General features: G+C 45.0%; 1 protein-coding gene across 4 annotated transcripts in view; it reads left to right on the top strand.

Moving 5' to 3' along the window:
- Nucleotides 1-27,387, top strand: part of PPP1R36 (protein phosphatase 1 regulatory subunit 36) — a 1,152,634-nt gene that overhangs the window by 555,029 nt on the left and 570,218 nt on the right. The window lies entirely within an intron of this gene.

Here is a 27,387-nt window from a genome sequence, read left to right as displayed (position 1 = left end):
ATGAACGACTGATCTGAAGATCTGAAAGATTTAGTTCTATCAAGATAATACCTGAGTTGTCTGTGGGCATCCAAGGTATGGTGTAGCCTTTCTCCCTCATTTTTAGGTTCAGGAAAGAAAATGAGGAGATGGATAGTTTGGCTTAAAGAAAACTTGGATACCACTTTAGGTATAAAAGAAGGATTAGTTCTCAAAGAAACCTTGTCTTTGTTGAAAATGAGATGGGGTTGACTCACCATAAAAGCTTGCAACTCAGATACTTTTCTTGCAGAAATCAGAGCAGTTGGTAAAACAGCTTTCTGTATTAAAAACCTCAAGAGAGACAGATTAGCTGGTTCAAACAGACCAAGTGTTAGTTTCTCTAACACAATATTAAAAGCCCAAGGAGAGCCCACTGGTTTTCTTGGAGGCCTGTTACTAAAAAAAAAAACCCTTTAAAAACATTTAACTGGAGAATGCATTGAAAGATGAGGATCCATGTGTAGACTTTCTTGCCTCCATTACTAACTGCTGCACTTTCTCATTAAACAGGGCCTAAAAGGAATTTAGACCCTATCATCCAGGCGGTCAACTGAAGTTGGTCATGATCAGGCTGTATCAATCACCCCTGATCTTATGTGAGTAGATCCATTCTGTCGGGAAGCTTGTGGTAATTTCCCCTGGCCATTTCCAAAACAAGAGAGAACAACTGTTGCCTGGACTAGAAGGAAGTAACCACAATGATCTTGGGGTATTCCTTCTGAATCTTCAGAAGTACTATGGTTATCATTGGAAAGGGTGGCAAAGCATACAGGTACATTCCTACCCAAAGAAAGCAAAAGACATCTGTCTTCCAGGCCTTCTTGTATGGAGTCCTAGACCAGAATCTTGCCAGCTGATTATTCAGAGAGGAGGCAAATAGGTCTAATTGAGGAACTCCCCACAGATGGATGAAATCTAGGAAGACCCCTGATCTAGTTTCCGTTAGTGAGGGGCTGCTCTCGCTGTTATCCTGCTCAGCTTGTTTGCCACACAACTTTGCTCTGACAGAATGTAGGATGTCTGTAGAGTGAGAATGTGCTTTGAAGCTATATCCCAAGCTAACATGGCTAGTCTGCAAAGTGGGGTACAACCTGGTTCCTCTTTGCTTGTTGATGTATTACAATACTGTGATATTGTCTGTAACAACTTAAACAGGTCCAAGGGACCAAAAATGATTCATAGGTTCATAGGTTCATAGGTTCATACTAGGCTATCTGCCCTAGGGCATTTATAAGCCTAGCCAGAGTGTGTGTGGCTTTCGCCACCCCTTGGAATGAGAATACTGTGCCCATTTAGGGCTTAGTTTACTGTGCCTCTGTCTAGTAGTGACACAGAGATGACCCTCGGGGTAAATCTACGATCTCCCATCCACTTGTCAAGATTTCTCTTGAAGAGAGTCAGTGAGGGGCTCTGCCTAACATGGACTGGGATTCCGTTCCAGAGTGTAGGGAGCCTTTGGGTTATGAACCTGTCCCTCCAGCACGTCCTATTTATTTCTGTGTTGAGGTTCAGATCTCTCGCTCTCGTGGCTCTGGTGGATTTGGATTTCCTGAGGTGGAGCATGTCCATTAATTCCGGATTGGACATGGCCTTGTATGTCAGGCATAGATCGCCTCTGAGTAGGCGGTATGCAACTGAATAGAGCTGGAGTTTCTTCAGCCGGGCAGCATAAGACATATGTTTGAGACCCTTGATCCTCTTGGTGAGGTACTTTTGGGGTCTTTCTAACTGCTGTAGGTGTCGGGTAAGGTACATCCCAAATGGGGCATTGTACTCAATTATGGGCCTGATAAGGGAAGAGTATAGGGGCACAATGACCTCTCTTGATCTAGATGTGAATCCTTTCATGATAAGGAGGGCAATATAGAAGGTCTTCCTAACCACTTTGGCAATGTGAGTGTCAAATGAGAGGTTACTGTCAACTTGGGTCCCTGATTACTTCTTCCGTGCTTAATGGATTACCACCTATGTGGGTACTTTGTTTTTCCCAAAGGGTATGACTATACATTATTTGGCGTTCAGTTTAAGGCCATGGCTCTGGCACCAGTTATCCGTTTCTATGAGGCCTTTCAGAAGGATGCTTGTGTCCGCTGGAGTATCAGTTATGGCACCCAGTTTGCAGTCGTCTGCGAACTTTGTCAGCCACAATCCTCCTATGTTAGCTTGCACCTCGGAAAAATAAATGCCGAACAAGAGGGGTCCCAGGACCGAGCCCTGTGGGACACCGCTTTTGACTGGCTTAGAGTCTGACATGGCTCCAGCAATTCTGACCTTGTGGGTTCTGACCTTGAGCCAGTTTGCAACCCATCTTATGACATATGGGTTTACATTTAAGCTGGTGAGCTTGTCTATGATGCCCGAGTGGGGTATTGTGTCGAAGGCCTTTGCAAGGTCAAGGTAGGCTGTGTGAACTGCCTTACCCTTATCAATGGCCTTAGTGACTGTTTCAAAAAAGTCGACCAGTTTCAAAAGGCAGGATCTGCCCTTGACAAAGCCGAATTTGGTGGGATCCAGTGTCTGTAGGTCCCCAATGTCTTTGTTTATGAGTTCCATAATGATCCTCTCCATAGCTTTGCAGACCAGGCTTGTCAAGCTTATGGGGCAGTAATTTCCAGGGTCCGTAGAAGTGCCTCCTTTGTGGAGTGGGACCACTGTTGCTGTACGCCATTCTTTGGGCACGTATCCTGTAGTAAGGCTAAGATTAAACAGCAGCCTTATGTGCAGGTTTAGTTCCTCTTGGAGTTCATGTAGCATGCAACCTGGGACACCGTCTGGTCCCATTGATGCTGTGTTTTTAGCTTTGGAGAGGGCGGCTCTCACCTGGGCATCTGAAATGTCAGGGAGGCTACACTCTGCTGGGATAGATATTTGTCCTTTTGGGGGAGGGGGGGGGGGAGAAATTTGCACTGAACCTGTCTGCCAGTATGTTGGCAATGTCTGTGGGTTCAGTGTATTTTTTGTCATTTTGGACTAACTCTGAGCATATTTGGGAGTTTCCACCCAGGTTTCTAACATATCTAAAGAAGGCCTTGTGATTGTCTTTAGTTTCTTTTGCGATTTTTCTCGCAAAGTTGGCCTTGGATGATTTTATGAGTGATCGTAGTTTTTTGCTAGTACTGATCAGCTGATCAGAGATGCCTTCCCTTTTAGGGATTTTGCTCTGTCATGTAGTAGCTTCCTCCTCCTGTTGTAAAGCTTATTAATGGCTGTGGTCCACCAGACAGGATGCCTGCCTTTGGGGGAATGGGTCTTGGTTTTATTTGGGATTGCATGATCCATGCATTCTTGAAGGTGTCCGTAGAAGGCATTTATAAAGGATTCAGCGGTGTGGGCTGTGGTTTCCACTGGCCCAGGGGCCTTGAAGGATACCACTTCAGTCTTAAGAAGTGTGAAGTCAGCTTTTGAGAAATTCTTCACTGTGGCCTTCTGTGCTGGGGGTGGGGGCGGGATGTGGATTTCCAGTGAGATTAATTTATGGTCTGATCTCACCAATGAGGGGTATACTTCCGGTGTGGAGCATTGTGTCCCCATGTTTGTGATGATCAGGTCTAATATATTATCTCCTCTTGTGGGAGTGGTGACTAGTTGTTCCATCGCATTTGAGTTTATGAATTCTAGGAACCTTTGGGCTAGGGTGTTTGGGCTTGAGTAATGCTCCCAGTCTATGTTTGGGTAGTTGAAGTCTCCCAATATGATGGTATTTGGAGAGACATTCATACTCTCCAGTGTCTTCAGGAAGGCTGAGTGGGGTTCCTGAGTTTGAGAGGGTGGTCTGTAGCATGCTACAAACTGTAGGGCAGTTTTCCCTACTGTTAGTTGCACATGGATGGTCTCCGATGCTTCGTGCGTTGCCACTAACCTGGAGGTGTGGGTATCTTTGATGAATATGGATACTCCCCCTCCTTTTGTGGTTCGATCCAAGTTTTGGGGCCGAAAAGCATGATATGAGGTATAACCTGGTAGTGCTGGGGTGCTCTCGTGAGCCTTGAACCAGGTTTCAGTCACTGCACAGACATCGATGTTCTTCATACTGAGGAGGGCTTTGAGTGCGTGCATCTTGAGGTTTAGACTTCTGGCGTTGAGCAGCATTACCCTTAGTTTTTTTCCACTTGTGTTTTCTAGGGAGGTGGGTTTGTCTTTTGAGCCTTGCCTAAAAAAGGCACTATGGGGGTGGCAAGAGCCTTGGCCAATATCCGGAAGCCCAGGGGTGACAGGTGCAAGCCGTCCCTTGTGAAGCAGCGTGGCTTGTCAAGCCTGTCATCCCAAGTAGACAGACATTGGATCCCCTTTGAATGACACCAGTAATTAAGCCAATTGTTAAAGCTGATCATTTTGTCTTTGTACTGTGGCATCATTCTTGGTGAGGGTAAGATGCTGCTCAGGGTCAGGGTCATACCGGCCTGGGCTACATAATCAGAGAGCTCCTCTATGTCTCTTTTCATGTAGTCCAGGGAGGTACGTCTCAGGTCATTCACACCAGCATGGACAATGACTGAGTCATATTTGTACTTGCTTTGGAGTGACCTGAGTGCTTGTGTTATGTGGCGGATTCTAGCGCCCGACAGGCAGCTTACTATAACCTTTTCCTTGTTCAGTCTGGTGAGCGAGACGTCAGTGTGTCTGACTATGGAGTCACCTATTACAAGTGTATCAGGCATGTTGTTTGGCCTTAAGGGCTGTGACTGTTTGGCACACTGACTTTGTGAACTATGTGTTGCATGTGTTATGTTTTGAGGTAGTGGTTGCTTGGATGTCTGCTTTGGAGGCCTCTGTTGTTTTGGTAGATTTTTATTTAGAGCCTCCGAGTATGTGTTTATGTGTTTCGTTTGCAGTTGTGGTAGGTCTATGTGAGACTGGGTTTATGGTGTGTGTAGTTACCTTCTCCTCCTGACTGGTTTTGCCAGTACTGAGTCGAGAGAGCTCAGCCTCCAGTTTGGCTATATAGTTGCATCTCTCACATATATTTGTATTTGTTGGGAGGAGGAGAGGGTTGTCTATGTACATGAGGCAGTTGTAACATTGCCTCAAGATTCCCAGATTCACCATCTGAACTGGAGAGGACGTCAGTACTTGACCCCTCGACATGCTAGAATAGTGTAAAGGATTGCTGTTTAACATTAGTCAGAAAGGATCTATAGGGAAATGGGTACTCAAGGGGATTGTAGGTGGATGTAGTGCTTTCTTTTTGTTTAAGAGTGCTTTGCTTGTATAAAATGCTTTTAGGAGCAAGTGCTGGGCTTTTCAGATAGAGAATAGACTGTTTAGATAGAAAGTAGAACGGTTCTAAGGGAAAAATTGAACAGCAGACTTAGCAGAGCCAGAAATAGTTTAAGCTTGATTAACCGGTGCTGCCCGATGCTGCGCTATGCGCAACTTCGCACAAAAGCGTGCTAAAGCAGGCTTTATAGCAGGGGGTTAGAAAGAGCTAGGAAATGGCCCTGGACGGCCAATAAACTACAAGTTTCTGGGCTGGAACCACTCCTTTAGGGACAGATAGGCTGCTCAGTGCTCCCCACTCCCACTGGTGAACAAGGAAGCTTCCTCCTATCCAAATAAGGATATGGACAACACAGGAACTATGACACAGCCCAGATATCAGCAAAATCTGAAGACTGGACTATTCTAGTTCAGTAAAGGCGGGAAAACAAGGATTTTTTTTGTTTTTTTTTTTGTTTTTTTCACAAAGAGATAAAAAATAGATACAGTAACAAACAGTAAATGCTTTAAATCGGCTAGCGCACTTGAGTGTGTAGCCTACCAGTTAATTTAAGCAAAAGACAAACTTTTAAAATGCAAAACAGTTCAGAAACAAACAGAAATACAGTGAATCAACTTGCAGAGCTAATTTAGTAATAAAAATTTGCTTTTTAGGCAAACTACAGCAGGGGAAAATAGAAAGCCAGAAAAATACTTATAAATCAATGGAAAGTCACTCTTCCACTCTCTGCTGCATGTAGAACTCTGCAGGACACCACGAGGAGCTGTGCTGAGTCATATACAAGCGCAAAAGCACGCTAAAGCGGGCTTTATAGCAGGGGGTTAGAAAGAGCTAGGAAATGGCCCAAAACAGCCAATAAACTACAAGTTTCTGGACTGGAACCACTCCTTTAGGGACATATAGGCTGCTCAGTGCTCCCCACTCCCACTGGTGAACAAGGAAGCTTCCTCCTATCCAAATAAGGATATGGACAACACAGGAACTATGACACAGCCCAGAGATCAGCAAAATCTGAAGACTGGACTATTCTAGTTCAGTAAAGGTGGGAAAACAAGGATTTTTGGGGGGGGTTTGTTCACAAAGAGATAAAAAATAGATACAGTAACAAACAGTAAATGCTTTAAATCGGCTAGCGCACTTGAGTGTGTAGCCTACCAGTTAATTTAAGCAAAAAACAAACTTTTAAAGTGCAAAACAGTTCAAAAGTTTGTTTTTTGCTTAAATTAACTGGTAGAGTTGAATGCCTTGATCAGGGCAAGCATTTCTTTTCTATTTATGTGCTTGCATCTGTCCTTAGTTCCCACATACCTTGCACTTTTATCCCTCCAGAAACTGTTCCCCAAACAAGGTCTGAGGCTTCTGTGGTGATTGACTGTTTTGGAACAGAGAAGAAGAGGGGAAGACCTTGGTTTAGGGAAATTTGCACTGTCCACCAAGTGATTTCTCTTCTGACAAAGTCCAGCACTGGGATTTGAAAAGACAAGGTATGTTGGTGCTGGGACTAAAGAAACTTCAGATACCATTGTATCATTCTCATAATGTGGTGTTTTGCTAGGAGTATCATGAGAATTATAGATGCCATGAAACCCAAAATCCTGAGATATTCCTTTGCAGTGACCAAAGTCTGAGTGGAAAATTTTATAAATGTATCTGTTTTTCCTGTGGAAGTAAAGTTCTGTAAACTGAGGTGCTTAGCTGATACAATCATGTATGAAGGAGTCAAAAAGGACTTTTAAATGTTGTTTTTGAATCCCAGCTTATGTAAGAGATCCCTCACTCACATGAGAGATTTCTGGCACTTTGAAAAATACACTACAAAGATAAGTAAGTTGTCTAAACATGGAAACGTGGATACCCTGCATCATTATAACTGTAACTGGAGCTAGACTTTTTGGGAACACTCTTGGTGCAGTGGGTAGTTCAAATGGTAAAGCACAGAGCTGATAATATGATGCAGATGCACAAAACCTCAAGAAAAGCCTGAAGTCTGTATGAATAAGGAATGCGATGATAAGTATCTTTTAAATCTAGTGTTACCATGAAACTTAAATGAGGAAAAAGCAGTAACGGGTTGTGAAGTGACAGCATTTTTAAGTTGGACACTATCATAAACAGGTTAAGGAAAGAAAGATCCACAGGTCTCAAAGCATCTTCTTTCTTTGACACTAAAACTATCCTTGAATAAAAACCTTTTCCAGCCTGGGAAAGATGAACTGGTTCTTTCACGCCACGAGACAGAATGTGTTGAAAGACAGGGGGAATAGAGGAGTCTGGTTTGGTGATTGAGGAATTACCCCCTGGAATGGAGGGATTTCCTCCCACTGACATCTGTAATCTCAGTGAGCGATCTTTAGAACACATTTGTCTCAAACTATCTGTTGCCAAAGGAGGAAGCGGAGATGCAGACTTTCTGGAAGGAAAAGGGACTGCCAGGGTGGGAGGGTTGTGGAACAAGGTCTCTTAAATAGTCATTCTGACTTGTTGGAGTGTCCTTGGTTTGTGTGTGGGGGGGGGTCCTGAAATCTTTCTGGACCCCTCCCCCACTACCATTTATTCGTAAACATGTTATCTGATGTTGTCAGTTTTCATTCTGTCCTCAACCCTCAGCTGATGAGTTTGAATCCGATCCCTCAGATCTGACTCAGCCGTTGCTAAAGCTAGTGGCAGCAAATACTCTCAAGCTTCTCCCTTACCCATAATGCAACAAGCCCAACTACCTCAAATCTAGTTTGCTACTTGAAGCAAAAGACATGGTCTTCCATCTCTCTAAAGTGTTCTGAGATAAGTGTTATATATTTCTGTTTTTTCTATTTTTTTTTCAAAAACTTTTTATACTACTATCCCTTACCTTCATTTATAAATTCCCTGCTGTCTCTATCTATCAAACATTTTTCTGTACCTCTTAGATACTGTTGTTAGTATCTTCTTTCCCTCTACAATGCTGTCTTAGTTTAGCTACCATTGTTGGTATTTCTATCTCTGTTCTCTTTTTTCTCATATTTCCCTACTTGAAAAAAAAAGCTTTTCTTTTCTGTTTTAGGATTTTGTTAATGATGGCAGATAAACCAGCAGGTTTTAAAATATGTACGAAGTGTGGACACAAGCTGCCAGTTTCTGATGCCCACACACTGTGTCTCCTGTTTGGGTCCCCGCCATTTATAAGAGGATTGTTCAGTTTGTCATGATTTTAATCCTCATGCATTGGTAGAATGCAAAAATAAGCTTATTCTAAAAGATCTTCCTTCTTCCTTTGGGGAAGCTATATTGGAGAGGCTTTCTTCCTCTAAATCAAAAACTGCTAAAATTAAAAAGTAATCCTCTCCTAAGCCATCTTCCTCCTCCTCAGCTTCAGACTCCTCAAGGAAGACATCTCATAAGGACCCAGTCTCAACCCCAGATCCAGAAAAGGCAAAACTTCAAGTTTCTGCTAAAGAAAAATTATCAGATCTGACACTTCCTCAGTCAGATCCGATTAAGTCAAAGCCCTCAGATCCAACATTGTCTGATGTGATGCTGTCTGAATTTGACATTTAGACTACCAGATTTCTAACCAGAATTAAGTACTCTCTGTCGCTGGATCCAATTCCTGACAGGGTACCTTATCCTTTCCTAGATAGATCTAGGTCTCCATCCATATACTCCACTCGCTCTTCCAGAAGCCTTACAGAAGATGTGAAGAGAATGATGATGAAGATTCTCTTGGAGCAGAACCAGATTGGTGTTCCTTCAGCTCCGACCCCTCTGGGTCAGGAGATCTGCAAATCTACTACTCCCCCGTTACAAAATCCTCCTATGACTCCTGTAGCATCAAAGTTTTTGGATCCTACTTGTCCAGATCTGTCCCAAAACATTGAGACTAAATGGCTGAAAGAACAGACTTACATGCACGAAGTCTGAGATGCCTTTTCTCAGAATATTCCCTTTTCTCCAAGGTATGGTGATATGTGAGTGGGTTGGTATATATATGTTCGAGGGGGGGGTCAAAAGACATTTTAAGGAGAAGAGTGATTTTCAAAATATGCTGTTCTCCTGTGTTTTTGGGCTTTTTCTTTTTTTGGTTTGTCAGTACTCAGAATTTCAAGTGTCAACATTTCAGTAGGGAGCCCTTTTTTTCACACAAGAACACAGTAAAAAGAAACTTAAAACACTTTGCTAGCCCCATAAAGTAAAATAGATTTTAACTACTTTAAACAACTGCCAGGGAAAAAAAGAGTGCTTCTGTTTAAAAGTTACAGTTAAGTTTTGTGACACTCCATTGAAACATAAATTCCTTTAAAAATAACTTTCCTAAGCAGGAAAGTACATTTTAATGGGGAAGGTTTTTCCCAAAAGAGAACTTATTTGCTCAGCAAAGGAACAGCACAAGGCAACTGTTAATCCTCGAAAGCTCACAGAGGAGCAGTCTGTTCAATGGCAAGAAAGCTCTAAAGGGATTAGCACCCAAACCTATCTTTTGAGTCAATTCAACTCAAGTTGACTAATGTTTTGTGTGTGTGGAAGGTGACCTGAAACTTTGGAAGCTGTCTGGCTGTTATTATCCTTGGCAGGATGTAACCCATATAACTAAAGCTGCTGCAGCAGTGGTCAGTATGATGAACATCAAAATAAAGAAACCAGACAGGACCAGTGTATTCTAGAATTTAAATGAAGAGAGGTCTAAACTCAGATTATTGTCCTTAGTAACTGCCAAAATAACTCTGCAAGACCCTTGTCTGCACTGAAAGAATGTTTGGAATTAGTCCCATGTATGTAATTAGTTAAAGTAAATATTTACTGGTGTCCGCATGAATGATTTGGCCAAGTTTTACACCAGATGCCCTTCCTGACGCAACCCTCCCCATTTATCTAGGCTTAGGACCGGCACAAAGAAATGCTCTGGCTTGTGCATCCCCTACAGATGTGATGTTTGCTCTGAGAGTGTTGATGGAGAAGTACAGAGAAGGTCAGAAGGGGTTGCATTGTGTTTTTGTAGACTTAGAGAAAGCATATGACAGGGTGCCTACAGAGGAGTTGTGATATTGTATGAGGAAGTCGGGAGTGTCAGAAAAGTATGTAAGAGTGGTACAGGATATGTACGAGGGAAGTGTGACAGCCGTGAGGTCTGCGGTGGCAGTGATGGATGCGTTTAAGGTGGAGGTGGGAGTACATCAAGGATGAGCCCTGAGCCCTTTCTTATTTGCAATGGTGATGGACAGGTTGACAGCCGAGATCAGACAGGTGTCCCCGTGGACTATGATGTTTGCAGATGACATTGTGATCTGTAGTGAGAGTAGGGAACAGGTGGAGGAGACCATGGAGAGATGGAGATATGCTCTAGAGAGAAGAGGAATGAAGGTCAGCAGGACTAAGACAGAATATATGTGCATGAATGAGAGGGAGGATAGAGGAATGGTGAGGATGCAAGGAGTAGAGGTGGCGAAGGTGGATGAGTTTAAATACTTGGGATCAGTAGTTCAGAGTAATGGTGAGTGTGGAAGAGAGGTGAAGAAGAGAGTACAGGCAGGATGGAGTGGGTGGAGAAGAGTGTCAGGAGTGATTTGTGATAGACGAGTACCAGTAAGAGTGAAAGGGAAGGTCTACAAGAGGGTAGTGAGACCATCTATGTTATATGGGTTGGAGACAGTGGCATTGACAAAAAGGCAGGAGTTAGAGCTGGATGTGGCAGAGTTAAAGATGTTAAGATTTGCACTGGGTATGACGTCGGTGGACAGGATTAGGAATAAGTATATTAGTGGGTCAGCCCAGGTAGGAAGGTTTGGACACAAAGCCAGAGAGGCAAGATTACGTTAGTTTGGACATGTGCTGAGGAGGGATGCTGAGTATATTGGGAAAAAGATGCTAAGGATGAAGCTACCAGGTAACAGGAAAAGAGGAAGGCCTAAGATAAGGTTTATGGATGTGGTGAGAGAGGACATGCAGGTGGTTGGTGTGACAGAGCAAGATGCAGAGGACAGGAAGAAATGGAAACAGATGATCCACTGTGGTGACCCCTAACGGGAACAGCCGAAAGAAGATGATGATGATGTAATTAGTTAAAGTGCCAATCTTATTATACTTCATTCTTGATTGCGTTTAAGTAGGTCTGGTGAATTCTTATATAGTTCTTCTTTCTATGAGGACTACAAACAGTACAGTACCCCCCCCACACACACACACACACACACACTTTCATGGAAACCACAGGCAGTATAAACAGATGTCTTTATTGTTAGATTTGCTGTTTGCGCAATGTGGGGGATCACCAGTTCACTTATCAGTGTGTCTTTGAAATGTATGAACCCACTGTTAAAATTGTGGCTGACTCTGTAGCCATACTTGATTAAAAATCATATTTCTGGGCACCAGACTTTAGTTGTGTTTGTTGATTCCATGCAGTTCCTGGAACCTTATTGATATATTCATCAGTAGTGGATACAGACAATTTCTGTTTTCCACTTGGGGGTTTATAACCAAAAGATTAATAAAAAGAAAAACCTTTCCAGACTTAAGCAGTATATTATACATAGTTGGATATCTTCCAGGACATACCCCACCAGCTTTTACTGTAGTGTTTGTAGTCCTCATACAGTTTTGCTAACTACTGAAAAAGGGAATTTAAGTGAAAAGACAGTATACTGCTCCTGAATTAAAACCAAAAGAAAAAATGGTGGCTGCATTCCAAAAAGAAATAGAAAATCAGAAAGGTTAAAATGTCTAATGAAACTTGCTGCAAAGTCTCTGAAAGTAGCAGAAAGTTTCATTGTCTTCTTGGGAATGTAGCCACTATTTCTCTTAATGGAGTAAAAAAAGCCTTAGAAATGTTATAGGCACGACCTTCATGATTACAACTAGTTCACTGTATCATAGGTTCATAGGATGATACTAGGCTATTGGCCCAGAGGCCCTTATAAGCCTAGCCAAGAATTTCATGCATGTTCTCACAAAGTCAGCACCTCTTACCACTGTCCAGCAGAGACACAGGTAGGATCCCAGGGGTGTATTTGCTGTTTCCCATCCAGTCATCCAGGTTCCTATTAAAGAGAGCTAGAGAGGTACTCTGCTTGACATGGAGAGGGAGTCTATTCCACAGATGGGGGAGTCTTTAGGACACAAATCTATCACACCAACAAGTTCTATTAATGTCACAGACCAGGTTGAGGCCCTGCATGTGGGTTGAGCAAGTAAAGTTTGACTTACGGATATGCAGCAACTCTATCAAGGCTGGGTCTGAGATGGCCTTGTATGCCAGACACAGGTCACCTCTGAGCAGTCTGTACAAGACTAAGTAGAGGGACAGGGCTTTTAGCTTATCTGTATAGGACAGGTGTTTGAGACCCTGGATTTTCCTGGTCAGGAACCTCTGTGGTCTCTCCAGCTGCTGCATGTGCATGGCAAGGTACATGCCAAAGGGGGCATTGTATTCAATAATGGGTCTGATGAGGGAGAAGTACAGGGATGTTATGACCTCCTTGTTCCTGGATGAAATACCCTTACTTAAGAGAGGGCAATGTAGAAAGCTTTCCGTACAATGGAGGCAATGTGTTGGTCAAAAGTCAGGTTGCTATCAACCTGGGTGCCCAAGTCCCTCACAACTGATTGCGTGCTTAATATGTTGTTATTAATGTGATAATTAGTGGGATGCCATTTTCTCCAAAGGGGATAATGATGCATTTCTTGGCATTCAGTTTGAGGCCATGCTTCTGGCACCAGTCATTAGTTTGGTTAAGACCCTTTTGGAGGATGTTCACATCACTAGGGGAATTTAAGGCAGTGCCCATCTTGAAGTCATCTGCAAACTTGGTCAGCCACAGACCACTGGTATTGGCGTGCACCTCAGAAAAGTATATTCCAAACAGTACAGGCCCCAAGACAGATCCTTGGGGTACACCACTTGTTACGGGTCTACTACCAGAGGTGACTTCCCCTATTTTAACTGAGTGGGTTCTATCAGTGAGCCAGTTACCTACCCATCTGGTAAAGTATGGGTTGATGCCTAGCTAGGAGAGTTTATCTATTATGCCCGAGTGGGGAATAGTGTTGAAGGTTTTGGCTAGATCAAGGTAGGCGATGTGCACCTCATACATGACTTTGGTGACTGTTTCGAAGAAGTCGATCAAGTTTAATAGGCATGCTCTCCCTTTGACAAAACCAAACTGTGTGAGGTCAAGCATTTGAAGGTTGCCAATGTCCTTGTTTATAACATCCATGATAATGCATTCCATGGCCTTGCAGATTAGGCTGGTTAGGCTGATGGACCTATAATTGCCTGGATCAGGGGACGCTCCACCTTTGTGTAGAGGGTATTCCATTCAGTTGAGATGAAGCCGGTGGTCAGGCTTTGGTTGAATAGGGTGCATAATGGAGCTGAGAGTTTATGCCTAAGTTCATGTAGGATACGGCCAAGGATGTTGTTGGGTCCCAGAGAGACTGTATTTTTGGCCTTGGAGAGGGCATTAAAGACCTGCTCCCTGGTGATGAGGGGAGGGGGCAGGTGTTAGGGATGTCCTTGTTTACAGATGGGGGATGGGGGGTGAAGTTTTCACTGAACCTGTCTGCCAGCGGGTTGGCTATATCTACGGTGTTTGTGTATGTAGTGTTATTGACTACCAGTTCAGAGCAGATTTGGGTGTAACCTTTGAGATTGTGGACGTATGAGAAGAAGGCCTTGTGACTGTTCTTAGTGGATGTGGCCAATTTTGACTCGAAGTTAGCTTTAGAGGATTTCACCAGTGACTTTATTTGCTTGTTCAGACAAAGGAGAGATTAATTCCAACTTGGCACCTGCTCCTTCTTGCTCCTGGACAGCAATTTATTCCTTTTATTGTAGAGTTTGTTTATTGCTGCTGTCCACCTTGAGGAAGATGATTTGGTTCTGTCAGGTATTGCTGAGTCCATACAGCTACTGTATGTAGGTGCTCATATAGTTTTTTGGTGTAGGCTTGGACACTAGTGGTAGTTCCAGTTGAAGGGACAGTGACTGTAAAGCTGCTTATACCTGCTCTCAGGAGATTGTAGCCAGCTTTGGAAAAGTGTTTTTGTTTGACCCTGACAAGAGGGGCATCATGGGAGATGGTGACTTTGAAAGTGATTGCTTTATGGTCAGATCTTACCAAGGAGGATGACACTGTAGGGGTGCTACAGTGGCTGCTTATGTTGGTTAGGGCCAGGTCCAGGATATTTTTACCTCTTGTAGGGGTGTTGACCAGCTGATCCAATGCATTGGCATTGACGAAGTTGAGGAATCTCTGGCCGTTCATGTTTGGGCTAGAATAGGTCTTCCACTCTATGGTTGGATAGGTAAATTCATCCAGGATGAGGGTAGAGGGTTGAATCTTGATGGATTCAAGTAAGTCCAGATAGGTGGAGTGGGCATCTTGAGTCATGGTTGAGGGTCTGTAGCTAGCTGTAATTTGAATAGGTGATCTGGAGTAGTTGACTTCATTTGGTCTTCAACCTGTGGGTTATGGATCCACATCGAATCCAACACAGCCGCATATCTAGCATCTGATCCGAGCTGCAAGCTCCTCCCCTTTCCCATAACGCCCCTGTCTCCTTCGTCCCTTAGATCTTGTTTGCAGCTGAAACAGCTAGCATCGTGGTCTGAGCTCTGAGCGTCTTTTGGGTAAGTAGGTGTATGGTCCTTTTCTATCCATCTGTCTATCTATCTTTAGAGTTTCTATCCTTATCTATGTACCTTCCCTACCTGCGTTTGGTCGTCAGTTATTAAAAAAAAAGTTCTTTCCCTTTTCTTCCTTTTAACCCATGGGCCCTTAAGGACAGGAGAGATATGCTTATTCTCAAAGGCTGACTTCCCTCCTCGGGGACAGCAGCCCTCACACCCCCGGCGTCTACCATGACATCAGCTTCTTCTCTTCCACAGGCCTCTGGGACTCAAACTCCAGATGGGAGTCTTGCCTGCCTCCTCTCCCTCCAGGGCAGGGAGCTCGCAGTCCTTCTTTAGTCCACTCACTCCTTCTCCGATCCGACCTTCGGTTTTGCAGCCTTTGGATCCAAGGACCCTCGGGGTCGGTCGGTGCCGATGGTACCATGTACCTCGATGATGGCCATTGCTTTGAGCATGTTGGATCTGACCGGTTTGGATCCGAGCTCTTAGAACCATAGCCTCAGCGTCGGATCTGAGGGGTTGCTGTCAGAGCACAGTCTTCCCCTCGGCATCTCGGCTCCTGGAGTCTCAGCTCTAACTCCCCTGTCGGGTCAGGGCGGGACGGCTCCTACTGGCATTTCACAGGATGTCCGTTCTCCTTCAGCCTTTGATGTGGTGGAGAGGGTTCTCTCGACTTCGTCGAGACCCTTGACCATCTCGGACTCCGCCTTGGCTCCCTCTGTTTTGGGTGCGGCCCCGACCATCCTGCCATTTGCCTCAGGGAGCTCCCCTGAGGGAGCAGCAGGAGGTTTGCGAGACCTCTCCAGAGAGTCCCACTGAGGAGGTTCTTTGCAAATGGACGTGTAAGAGGAGGCACTTGGATTTCCCGCCGGAGTCCCTCACCAAAGACACTGATTTGGAGGAAGGGGAAGGTTCCCTCCGATCACCCCCTGAGGATGTCTCCTTTGGAGACATTATGGAACTCCTATGTTGGGGGGGGTGGTCTGCCCAAAAACCGACCTCTGATGAGTCAGTGCTCTTTGAGTCATTTGGCACTGGCCTATCTACTTCCTGGGTGTCCCCTCCTGCGGATCCACTTGTGGACCTTATAACATCTTGGGCATGGAAGGAACCGGACACTGGGGAGCCCATCCCAAAGCACCCGGATAAGGTCCTTAGCCCCCCTTCAGACAGGAATTGTTGGAATAAGGGGTCTCTGGTGGATGATATGGTGGTGGCAGCAGCCACAAAGAAAGAGCTCATGCAGGAGAGCTCTCTACGGTCCATCCTCCTGACTGGAGAGTCAAGGACAATGGACAACTTAGAGAAGCAGGTGTACGCTTCAGCGACATTTTCCATCAGAGCACTGAACTATATGGCACATGTCATTTGGCTGCAGCGAGACTTAGTCAAGGAAATCGCTGAGTCGACCCAGGAGTCCATGTTGGTGGAGGGCAAGAAGACGTTCTCTGCTTGGATGGCCCTCTCAAGCCAGTAGCTAATATTTCTATGCGTTTCTCTCCCATGCCATGGAGGGAGCCGTCAGGGTGGCCGGTTCTGGTGTTGCCATGAAGCGCCATGCCTGACTCCGGCTTTGTCAGTTCTCGGAACCCTTTAAGGCGTCATTTGCTAATGGCCCATATGACGGTTCTTCCCTGTTTGAGAAGTCAGTTCGAGAAATGTTGGTCCAGAGTGAGAAGGATGGGAAGACACTGTCTGCCATCGGGATTCACTTCTTCACCCCTCAAAGATCCTTTTCTAGGAATCAGCAAGGGACGAAGAAGATGTGGTTCCAGAAGTCTCAGGCATTTTCCCGGGACACTCAGGATTCATCTTCTCCCAGAGGCAGAGTGGGTTATGATAGATGCCGCATTAGAGGCAGAGGTGGTCCAGAAACTTCAGGTCTCGAGAACCATTCTCAGACAGACCCACGCAGCAGCCCTGAAGGGCTGCCCGACTGCTCATCTCTGGAGGCAGTCGGGGGTCGCCTATTTCTACACCCAGCGGCATGGGAGTCTGTAACAACAGATGTTCTGTAGTCCTATCTCGCCTTCATTCTTACATGTGGGTTTGGAGCCGATCCTCGGCTCCGACTCGGCTGATTACAAAGCTCAAAGTCTCTCAGCTCGTGGCAAGGTAGGTATTCCATAGTGCACTAGTAAGAATCGCCAGATCTCGTTTGCAACGTCTACGAGATCAGACATGGCCGTGGCTAAGTTGGATATTTTCATTATTATTATTGTTCTTACTGATATTCTTTGCATGTAGTATTAGCTTAGTTTACGTAGCTTAGTCGTAGTTATTATAGGTAGCTAATAGTAGTGTGTTTTTGGTATTTTTCTAAAGTTATTGCTGAGAACTTGTTGGCCGTTGCTAGGCCCATTTTTGTTCTCCAAGTGGTATCCCTTCCTGTGTGCTAGTTTTTTGAGATAGTTATTTCTATTAGCACAGGTCCGTGTTTGTGTTAGGACCTTTTTTTCTAGTATTGTATTCACTAGAATAGTATTCTCGTGTGCAGTGTTGTTTGCTTCTTATTAGCTAGTAATTAGCCTGTTATTTAAATTTACAATTTGTAGTAGTTTTCTTCTTGACTTAGCTTCTTTCCTGTCTTACAGCTAGATCAGTTTAAGTTAGAGGACCTAGTCCTCTATTAACCCTTTTTCTGGTGTTTTTTCCTCAACAGGGCTAGGCCAGTTTAAGTTAGAGGACCTAGTCCTCGGTTGTGTTTCCTTGTGTGCAGTGATCTTTGCAAGGCTAGGCCCGTTTAAGTTAGAGGACCGTGTCCTCTCCTTCTGCTTTCTCTAGTGTCCTGTTTGTGTGAAGCATGTCTAAGGAGTCTAAGGATCATAAACCTTCGGGTTTTAAAAAGTGTCTTAAGTGCTCCCAAAATATGTCTATAACTGCACCGACCTCTGTCTCAGCATCATCTCTCTCTTTTGGCACCAGAGACCCGCAGCCTCAGGAGCCCCCGTTGGGTGGACCCCAGTCTTCTGAGACCTCCCCAGAATACCCTTCTGAGGAGTCCCCTCGGAAGAGAACTTGCAAAAGGAAGCATGTAGATTCCCCTGATGAGTCCATCACCTCTGACACTGACCTCGAGGAGTCAGAAGTGTCCCCTGGGTCGTCCTCTGATGATATCTCCTTTGTAGATATCTTAGAGATCCTGAAACAGAGAGGCAGCTGGCCCACTGTCACCCCTTCTGATGAGGAGTCAGTGTACCTGAAGGCTTTCGGGTCTTAACCTTCAGCCTCTTGGGTGTCTCCACCTTTCGATGAGCTCCTGGACCTAGTTAGTCGAAAGGTGTGGGAAACTCCTGATGTCATGGAACCAGTCCCCAGAAGGCCCAACAATTTTTTTCAGCCCCCAAAGAGAAGGAATTTTTGAACAAAGGTGTGCCTGTAGATGCCATGGTGGTGGTGGTGGCAGCCACAAAGAAGGAACAAACGAAGACTTCTACATCTGTCCATCCACCGAACAAGGAGTCTTGAACGACAGATAAATACGGGAAGCATATCTTCTCTTCAGTGGCTTTTACACTCAGATCACTGAATTACCTCCCTCATTTTACTAGGCTTCAAAGAGATCTCCTAAAGGAGCTAGGAGATACTCTCCAAGGTACATCAAATGAAGGAGTCCCTGAGAAAGTTACTGCTCAGCTGTCCACCTTAAACTCCATTGTTAACTCCTCCATGAGGTGGATATCCTATGCAGCAGATGGACTGAGTAGGGCAGCGGTTTCAGGAGTTTCCCTTAAGAGACACTCCTGGATGCATTTATGTAACTTTGCGGAGCCCTTCAAATCTACTTTTACCAATGCCCCCCTTTGATGGTTCCTTTTTGTTTGGACCAAAGGTAAAAGATACACTCACCAGGTTTGAGCAGGATGGGAAAACTCTCTCTGCTGTGGGAGTACATTTTTCCGTCCCTTCTAGACCATACCTTGAGGGTCAGAGAGGCAGGAAAATGTGGTTCACGAAATCCCAGAGATTTTTCCCGGACACACAGGGTGATTCCTCCTTCAGAGGCAGAGGAGGAGGAACTAATGGTAGACATTGCCCTAGAGGCAGGGGGGGCCCGCAAAACCAGGGTGGCTGCGATTCCTTTTGTGGATGTCCCTATCAGTGCTCCTGATGTGGGGCCCAACTGCACTTCTCTGGAGCCAGTCAGAGATCGCTTATCTTTGTATCGGGTCTATATTACATGATCGAAAATTCAGATGTTCGAACACGTAATGATCGACCCCAATTGAGTAAAACGGCAGAATGTCGAGCATGTAAATGGATATCTCTGTAAGGGGAGATTTCCGTCTACTGCAATATAGTGCGGTCTCGGAGTTGGTATATTTAAGTAGCAGGGGGTGGGGGGGTGTAGGGGGGCTTGCCCCCCAGTTTGATGGTTTGTTTTGGTTTTTGTTATTTTTTTCCGGCCATTCAACATTATGCCAGTTCGCTCTATTGGGGTCGATCATTACGTGTTCGAACATTTGAATTTTCGATCACGTAATATAGACCCCTTTGTATCCAGAAGCCTGGCTCAACATCACCCAAGACAAATGGGTACAAAGAATAATCACTAGAGGATACTCCATACCCTTCTTTCTCCCACCCTATACCACCAAGAAAATCCCACATGTTCTACCCAATCACAGGGATCAAGCAGCCATAGAAGTTCAAATGTTGCTTACAAAGAGAGTCATCCAGACCGTCCCCGCAGACCAGATAGGATTCGTAACTTACTCCAGATTCTTTTTAGTGCCAAAACGGACAGGGGACTGGAGGCCCATTTTGGACCTCAGCAAATTAAATGAATCAGTGAAGAAGTTCAGGTTTCCAATGGTAACACTCCAGTCTATACTCCCTCTGTTAGGGAAAGACAATTGGATGTGCTCCATAGACCTCCAAGATGTATACTACCACATAAAATGGACAGAGCATCGAGGAGTCATTTCCGGCTGGGAGCCAGTCATTACCAATTTCGTGCTCCACCCTTTGGTCTCACCATAGCCCCCAGGGTATTCACCAAATGCATGGCGGTAGTGACAGCTCACTTGAGACATCTTGGATTCCAAGTGTTTCCATACCTGGACAACTGGCTCCTGACCGCCATCACCAGGCACCTACTTCTACAAGCCAGGGATTCAACCATCCAGCTCTGCACTCAGCTAGGGATTATGATAAATTGGAAAAAGTCTGCCTTGTCGCCCTCTCAGTATGTAACTTTTATGGGTGCAGAAATAGACACAGTTGCCATGATGGCTCGTCTTCCTGCAGACAGAATACAAAATCTCAGACAACAGATATACAGTCTACTTCCTCCACAAAGACTCAAAGCCAAGACAGTGCTGAAACTGTTAGGGACCCTGGCTTCTACCATAACTGTAGTTCCACTAGCCAGGCTACATATGCGAATCCTTCAATGGCTACTCTTTTCCCGGTGGTCTCTTCAACAACAACCTCTGTCTCATCCTATTCTTATAACAGAATCTTGCAAAAAGGACCTTCGTTGGTGGATTCAGCCTGATCAACTAATGGTAGGAACACCTTTCCTTCCTCACCAACCCGTTGCTACTGTGACCACGGATGCCTCCCAGATAGGGGGGGGTGGGGGCATTATCTAGGCACGACTGTCCAAGCCACATGGCAAGATCACGAGGCTCACTTGCATATCAATGTCCTAGAGATGAGAGCAGTGCTACTAGCATTGCAAGCACTTCACAACTTTCTTCCTCTAGGGATGATAGCAATCCAATCGGACAGTATGTCAGTGGCATGGTATCTAAACAAACAAGGAGGAACCAGATCCTACCCCCTGTGTCGAGAGGCTCTTTGTGTTTGGCAGTGGGCGATATCTTCCCAACAATTTCTAATGGCAACTCATATCCTGTAGACTATCAATGTGATAGGCAACAAGCTCAGCAGGGCAATCTTGATGCCTCATAAGTGGTCTGTGAATCAGAAAGTCGCAGAACAGATTTTCCACAAATGGGGACAGCCTTGCTGCGATCTGTTTGCCAGTCCAATCAATGCCAAATGCAGCAGCTACTTCTCCCTTATCTCCCCTCCGGGGGAGACACCGAGAGACGCACTTGATCACAATTGGCCTCTGGGACTTCTTTATACATTTCCCCCCTTTCTGCTGATATCAAAGGTGATCCAGAAAGCAAAGACCTTGGGAAGCAGAATCATTCTTATCACTCCTTACTGGCCTCTTCAGATTTGGTTCCCCTTTCTCGGGCCTCACCTTCTAGATGATCAATGGACTGTGGATCCAGTTCCAGACCTCTTGACACACGTCAGGCACCCTCCACCCCTGCCTCCACACCCTCAACTTGACAGCGTGGCTGCTCCACTTCCATCTGTAGTCAGGCTTCATGATTTTTCACCTGCAGTTAACCATATCCTCATGTCTTCCCACAAGCTTTCCACGAGGAAATTATATGCTAGCAAATGGAAAAGATTTTCTATCTGGGCAAGAAAAATGTAGATCCTTACACAGTCTCCATTCCCTTGGTGTTAGAATTCGTAACCAAACTTTTTCACCAGTGATCAGCTGCTGCTACAATCAAAGTTCAACTGGCAGCGATCTCCAGTTTTCATTTGGGACAACATGAGCCTAATCTTATGGCTCACTAATTGTGTAAAACTTTCCATAAAGGCACTACCTTGCTAAGACCTCCTTTTCAGGAACCTGTATCTCTTTGGGATCTAAATTTCATTCTGTCCAAACTTACTTCCCCAACTTTTGAACTCGCACATTCATGTGAACTGAAGTTCCTTTCTTGGAAGACCATTTTTCTAGTAGCTGTTACATCCGCCAGTAGAGTGTCAGAGTTATAAGCACTGTCGGTCAAACCTCCTTACTTGATTTTTCTTACAGACAAGGTTTCCCTTCATACAAATCTGTCCTTCATCCCCAAGATTTGCTTTCAGTCTAATTTGAATCAAAATATCGAATTGCTAGTATTTTTTCCTAATCATTCAAACAGTGCAGAATATAAATTCCATCAACTTGATGTTCAAAGATAGTTAAGGTTCTATCTACATAGAACCAAGGAACTTAGAAAAATCAGACCAATTGTTTGTATCCTTTTCTGAAACAAGAAAAGGTATGCCAGTCTCTAAGATGACTCTATCAAATTGGATTTCTAACTGTATCTCATTTATTCACTCTTCCAATGGCAAGGAACTCCCGTTTAAAGTTAAGGCTCATTCTACCAGATCCTTATACACATCTGCTGCCTTTCAAGCCAGAGTCCCAATTGACAGTATTTGTGCAGCAGCAACTTGGACTACCCCTCACACCTTTATTACTCATTACAAATTGGGCTTGACCTCCAGGGGTAGAGCCTCCTTTGGTTCCACGGTTCTTAGGAGTATATTCTCATGACAGAGGGACAGATTCATAACCTGGAGGCTCCCTTCACTCTGGAATAAAATCCCAGTCCAGGTTAGGCAGAGTCCCTCATTGACTCTCTTCAGGAGGAATCTTGATGAGTGGATGGGAGATCGTAGGTTTACCCCGGGTATCACTTCTGTGTCACTGTTAGACAGAGGCACAGTATACTAACCTCGAAAAAGGGCATAGCAAAATTAATTTAAAATGGGTGGCGAAAGCCAAACACACTCTGGCTAGGCTTATAAATGCCCTATTGCAGATAGCCTAGTATGAACCTATGAGCCACCCGAGAAAAAGGTGCTAGGGACGCTGTCCCACATGTAAGAATGAAGGTGAGATAGGACTACAGAACATAAGTTATGTACTCACCATAACGTTCCATGTTTGTAGTCCATCTCTCCCTTCATTCTTACGAACCCACCCACCTACCCCGTCCATATATCCTTGGAGGATCTGGAGACAAGATAGCATTTCTCTTCTGTATGGTGGAGACCTTTCATCTTTGTTGTTCCTTGTGGATATTTTTTCTATCACTTTTATAGACAGCAGCAAACAAGATCTGGGGATTCGTACTAGTGCACTATGAGATACCTACCTTGCCAGGAGCCAACTGAGAGACTTTGAGCTTTGTAATCGGCCTAGTCAGAGCCGAGGATCGGCTCCAAACTCACATGTAAGAATGAAGGGCGAGATGGACTACATGGAACATTATGGTGAGTACATAACTTCTTTATTGTTGGGTGTTGTAAATTATATCCAAAGGTTATTCCATTCATCGAATCACCTTTCCCACCAAATCACATCCCAGATGTTCCACCCACGCAAAGGGAGGAAGCAGCTCTAGAGATAGACAAGCTGCTAAGAAAATGAGTCATCCAACCCGTCCCCCTAAGCCAATCCAGATCAGGCATTTATTCCAGGTTCTTTTTAGTGCCAAAGAAAATGGGGGACATAAGACCCATTCTGGATCTATCCACCTTGAACCTGTCAGTAGCCAAGGTGAAATTCCAGATGGTAACTCTTCAATCCATCCTTCCCTAGCTGCAGGTGAACGATTGGATGTGCTTGATCGACCTCAAGGACGCGTACTATCATATCAAAATGGACAGGCACTCTCGGAGGTTTCTCTGCTTCCGGCTGGGAGCCAATTATTATCAGTTCAGAGCCCTTCCCTTTGGTCTCACCACAGCCCCCAGGGTGTTCACCAAGATGATGGCAGTAGTAGCGGCTCACTTGAGGCTTCAGGGCATTCATGTCTTCTCTTACCTGGATGACTGGCTCTTCACTGCCCCTTCCAAGCATCTACTTTGCCGAGCCAGGGATTATTTCCTCTTACTAGCGAAAAGACTGGGCATCACCATCAGTCTCAACAAATCGTCACTGACCCCTGTTCAGATTCTAGACTTCACTGGGGCTTAGTTGGACATTATCCAAATGAAAGTTTTCTCACCCCAGACAGGGCACACAGTCTAAAGTTACACATCTTGTACGTCCTTCAAGCCCAAGTTCCGACAGCAGAAACAGTTCTGAGAGCATTGGGGTCTATGGTGGCCATGATCAACCTATTACCCTTAGCCTGACTTCACATGCAGATTTTTCAGTGGACTCTAGCAGTCCAATGGTCTCTGTTAGCTCTACCATTATCTCATCCAGTCCGTATCTCCCGAGTATGTAGGGACTCTCTTCTGTGGTGGATTCATTCTTCAGACCTAGTCAGGGGATGTCCCTTTCTTCCATCCTTTCCCGAAACCACAGTGACCACGGACGCTTCTGTCTCTTTCTTCCATCCTTTCCCGAAACCACAGTGACCACTGATGCTTCCCAGCTAGGGTGGGGGGGGGGGCATTGCTTGGGAAGGACAGTCCAAGGCATGTGGTCCTCATCCAAGACCAGTTTACATATCAATGTCCTGGAGATGAGGGCGGTTCTTCTGTCATTGCAGGCCCTTCATGCCGATCTTCCTCTAGGGACGATTGCGATTCAGACAGACAACATGTTGGTAGTCTGGTATATCAACAAGCAAGGAGGAACCAGATCTTACCAGATCTTGAGAAGCTATGAGAGTGTGGGAATGGGCGATCTCCACTGGCCGTTTTCTGGTGGCAATGCACATCCCAAGATGGTCCAACATTCTAGCAGACAGGCTCAGCAGATCTATCCTCATGAGTGGTCTCTGAATCCTTCAGTGACGGAGCAGATCTTTCTAAAGTGGGGTCATCCGTGCTGCAATCTATTTGCATCTCCTTCCAACATGAAATGCCACGAGTTCCTCGCTCTGAAGCCCCCTCAGGGGGAAGCCCCCAGAGACGCACTGATTCATACTTGGGCTCCCGGTCTTCTTTATGCCTATCCTCTGCTGCCCCTCATCTCGAAGTTTCTTCAGAAAGCTTGCAGGCAGGGAAAGACTGTGATCCTCATCGTCTCATTCTGGCCTTGCCAAGTCTGGTTTTCCTCCCTTTGGTCTCACCTAGTAGTTCCACCATGGACCTTGGATCCAGTTCCGGATCTTATTTCTCATCCCTCGGGGATTCCTCACCCAGACCTGGACAGTCTGAAACTCACTGCTTGGCTGCTCCAGTTCCTCTGATTATTAGGACTCCTGGTTTATCATCTCTTGTTAAAACCATTTTGGTGGCTGCTCACAAATCTTCTACCAGAAGGATATACCATAGCAAGTGGAAATGGTTGTCCATATGGGCTTCGCAGCAGACATTGGACCCTTGTACTGCACCTATGTCCACAGTGTTACAGTTTTTGGCTGGGATTTTTTAACAAGGTGCCAGTTCCTCCACTGTCAAAGTCCAGCTGGCCACAATTTATAATTTTCACTTGGAGGAAAACATGACTTCATTAACCTCTTCTAAACTTTACAAGACCTTCCTTAAAGGTGCTTTTCTTCTAAGACCCCCAGTGAAGGATCCTACACCCCTTTGGAACCTTACTTTCATGCTTCAGGCTTTAGTCTACCCTCCTTTTGAACCTACAGCTTTGGTAGATTTGCAGTATCTATCTTGGAAGACTGCCTTTTTGGTCGCCATTACTTCTGCCAGGAGAGTGTCGGAACTTCAAGCACTATCCATCAAAGTTCTTTACATGATTTTTCATAAAGACAGGGTTCTGTGCATACTAACCTGTCCTTTCTTCCTAAAGTAGCGTCAGAAGCCAGTATTAATCAGACTATCAATCTTCCTGTCTTTTTTCCTAATTTTCAGAATAAGGGTGAATATAAATTACATCTGCTGGATGTGCACAGGTAATTGTGATTCTGCTTGCACAGGGCAAAAGCTTTTCATAAATCTGATCAGTTGTTCATTTCTTACTCAAAACCCTTTTTAGGGAAACCAATTTCTAAGGTGACTGGATTTCCCAATACATTGTTTGAGCATATGCTGTCAAGGGAATATCCCCTCCAGGGCAGGAAAAAACACATTCGACCAGATCTATGACTACTTCAGTGGCCTTTTGTTCCAGGGTGTCACTGGATGATATTTGTTCTGCACTACTTGGTCCTCATCTCATACCTTAACTTCACATTACAAATTGGACATTGTATCCAGGAACAGGGCATCCTTTGGCTCCACAGTGCTCCGGAATATCCTTCCACGAGAGCCACCCCGGTGTTAGTAGCTGGGGACTCTGTCCCTCAGGTTGAAGATCAAATGAAGTCAACTACTTCAGATAAAGAAGTTATGCACTCACCATAATGTTCCATCTGAGTAGTTGTACTTGTCTTCAACCGTCACCCTCTCCTTCCTCCGACCTTGTCACTATTGTCCTGGCCATGGATATGGAAGACGTGGAAGAGCTCTCGGATCATGTGACCCAGGCAGGTATGACCCTAGCCCTGAGTAGCATCCTGCCTTCGCCCAGAATGATACCACAGTATAAGGACAAAATGATTGACTTCAACAATTGGCTAGGCTTCTGGTGTCATTCAAAGGGGATCCAGTATCTTCCTGGGGCGACATGATCAACAAATCATGATGCTTTGCCAGAGATGGTCTGCAACTGTCGCCCCTGGGATTCAGGTTACTGGCTAAAACTCTTGCCACCCATATAGTGCCTTTTTTAGGCAAGGTTCAAAGGACAAAACCACCACCGTAACAGATACAAGCATGCCAAATCTGAAGGTAATGCTACTCAATGCTAGAAGTGTAAACCTCAAAATGCACTCCCTCGAGGCACTCCTAAAAATGGAGGACATCGATATCTGTGCAGTAACTGAGACCTGGTTCAAGGCTCGAGAGAGCACCCCTGCAATACCAGGCTACAGCTCTTACCACACTTTTCGGCCACCAAACCAAGACCGAAACACTAAAGGTGGAGGAGTGTCCATATTCACCAAGGATATTCACACCTCCAGGCTAGTTGCCCAACACAATGCATCTGAAATTCTCCAGGTGCAACTAACACTAGGTAAGACTGCAATCCAAATTGTAACTTGCTACAAATCCCCCACCATGCCCCAAGATTCTCACTACACCTTTCTAAACATACTGGAAAATATTAAGATACAATCAAACACCCTAATACTGGGTGATTTCAACTACCCTGACATTAGCTGGGAAAACTACTCGGGTACCAACACCTTTTCCCAACGGTTCTTGGAATTCATAAATTCCAACACCCTGGATCAACTAATCCACTGTCCCACCAGGGGCTCCAATATCCTAGACCTGGTCATTACCAACATAGGAGATAGATGCTCTGCACCAGTGGTCACCCCCTCATTGGTCAGGTCTGACCATAAGCTAATCACCCTTGACATCCACATCCCACCCCACCCCTCAGTAAGGAAACCTCTGTAAAAAACATCTCCTAAGCCAACTTCATGCTACTCAAGTCAGAAGTGACAAACTTCATGACACCCATGCAGACGGGAGCTGAAAGTTTGACTGCTGAATCCTACACTAAGGCACTGTACAAGCACATCCACTTGTGCATGACTCGTGCCTTCCCAAATAGAACCAAGATGCTCTCCTCCAAAAAAAGGAAACCAATCTGCTGGTCCCCTGCCATAAACAAACTATACAACAGAAGGAAGAAACTGTTGCAGAAAAGAGGAAAATCCCAGGATGCAAAAAACTCCCTTACCAGCCTCAGTAAGAAGCTGAAATCTCTCACAAAATCCTCCAAAGTTAGTTACGAAAATAAAATTGACAAAGATTC

This window comes from Protopterus annectens, chromosome 6.part0 (assembly GCF_019279795.1).
Source record: "Protopterus annectens isolate FY-2018-M chromosome 6.part0, PAN1.0, whole genome shotgun sequence".
Classification (NCBI taxonomy): Eukaryota; Metazoa; Chordata; order Ceratodontiformes; family Protopteridae; genus Protopterus; species Protopterus annectens.
Note: the sequence above shows the minus strand (reverse complement) of the source record. Positions and strands in the feature narration are given on the sequence as shown.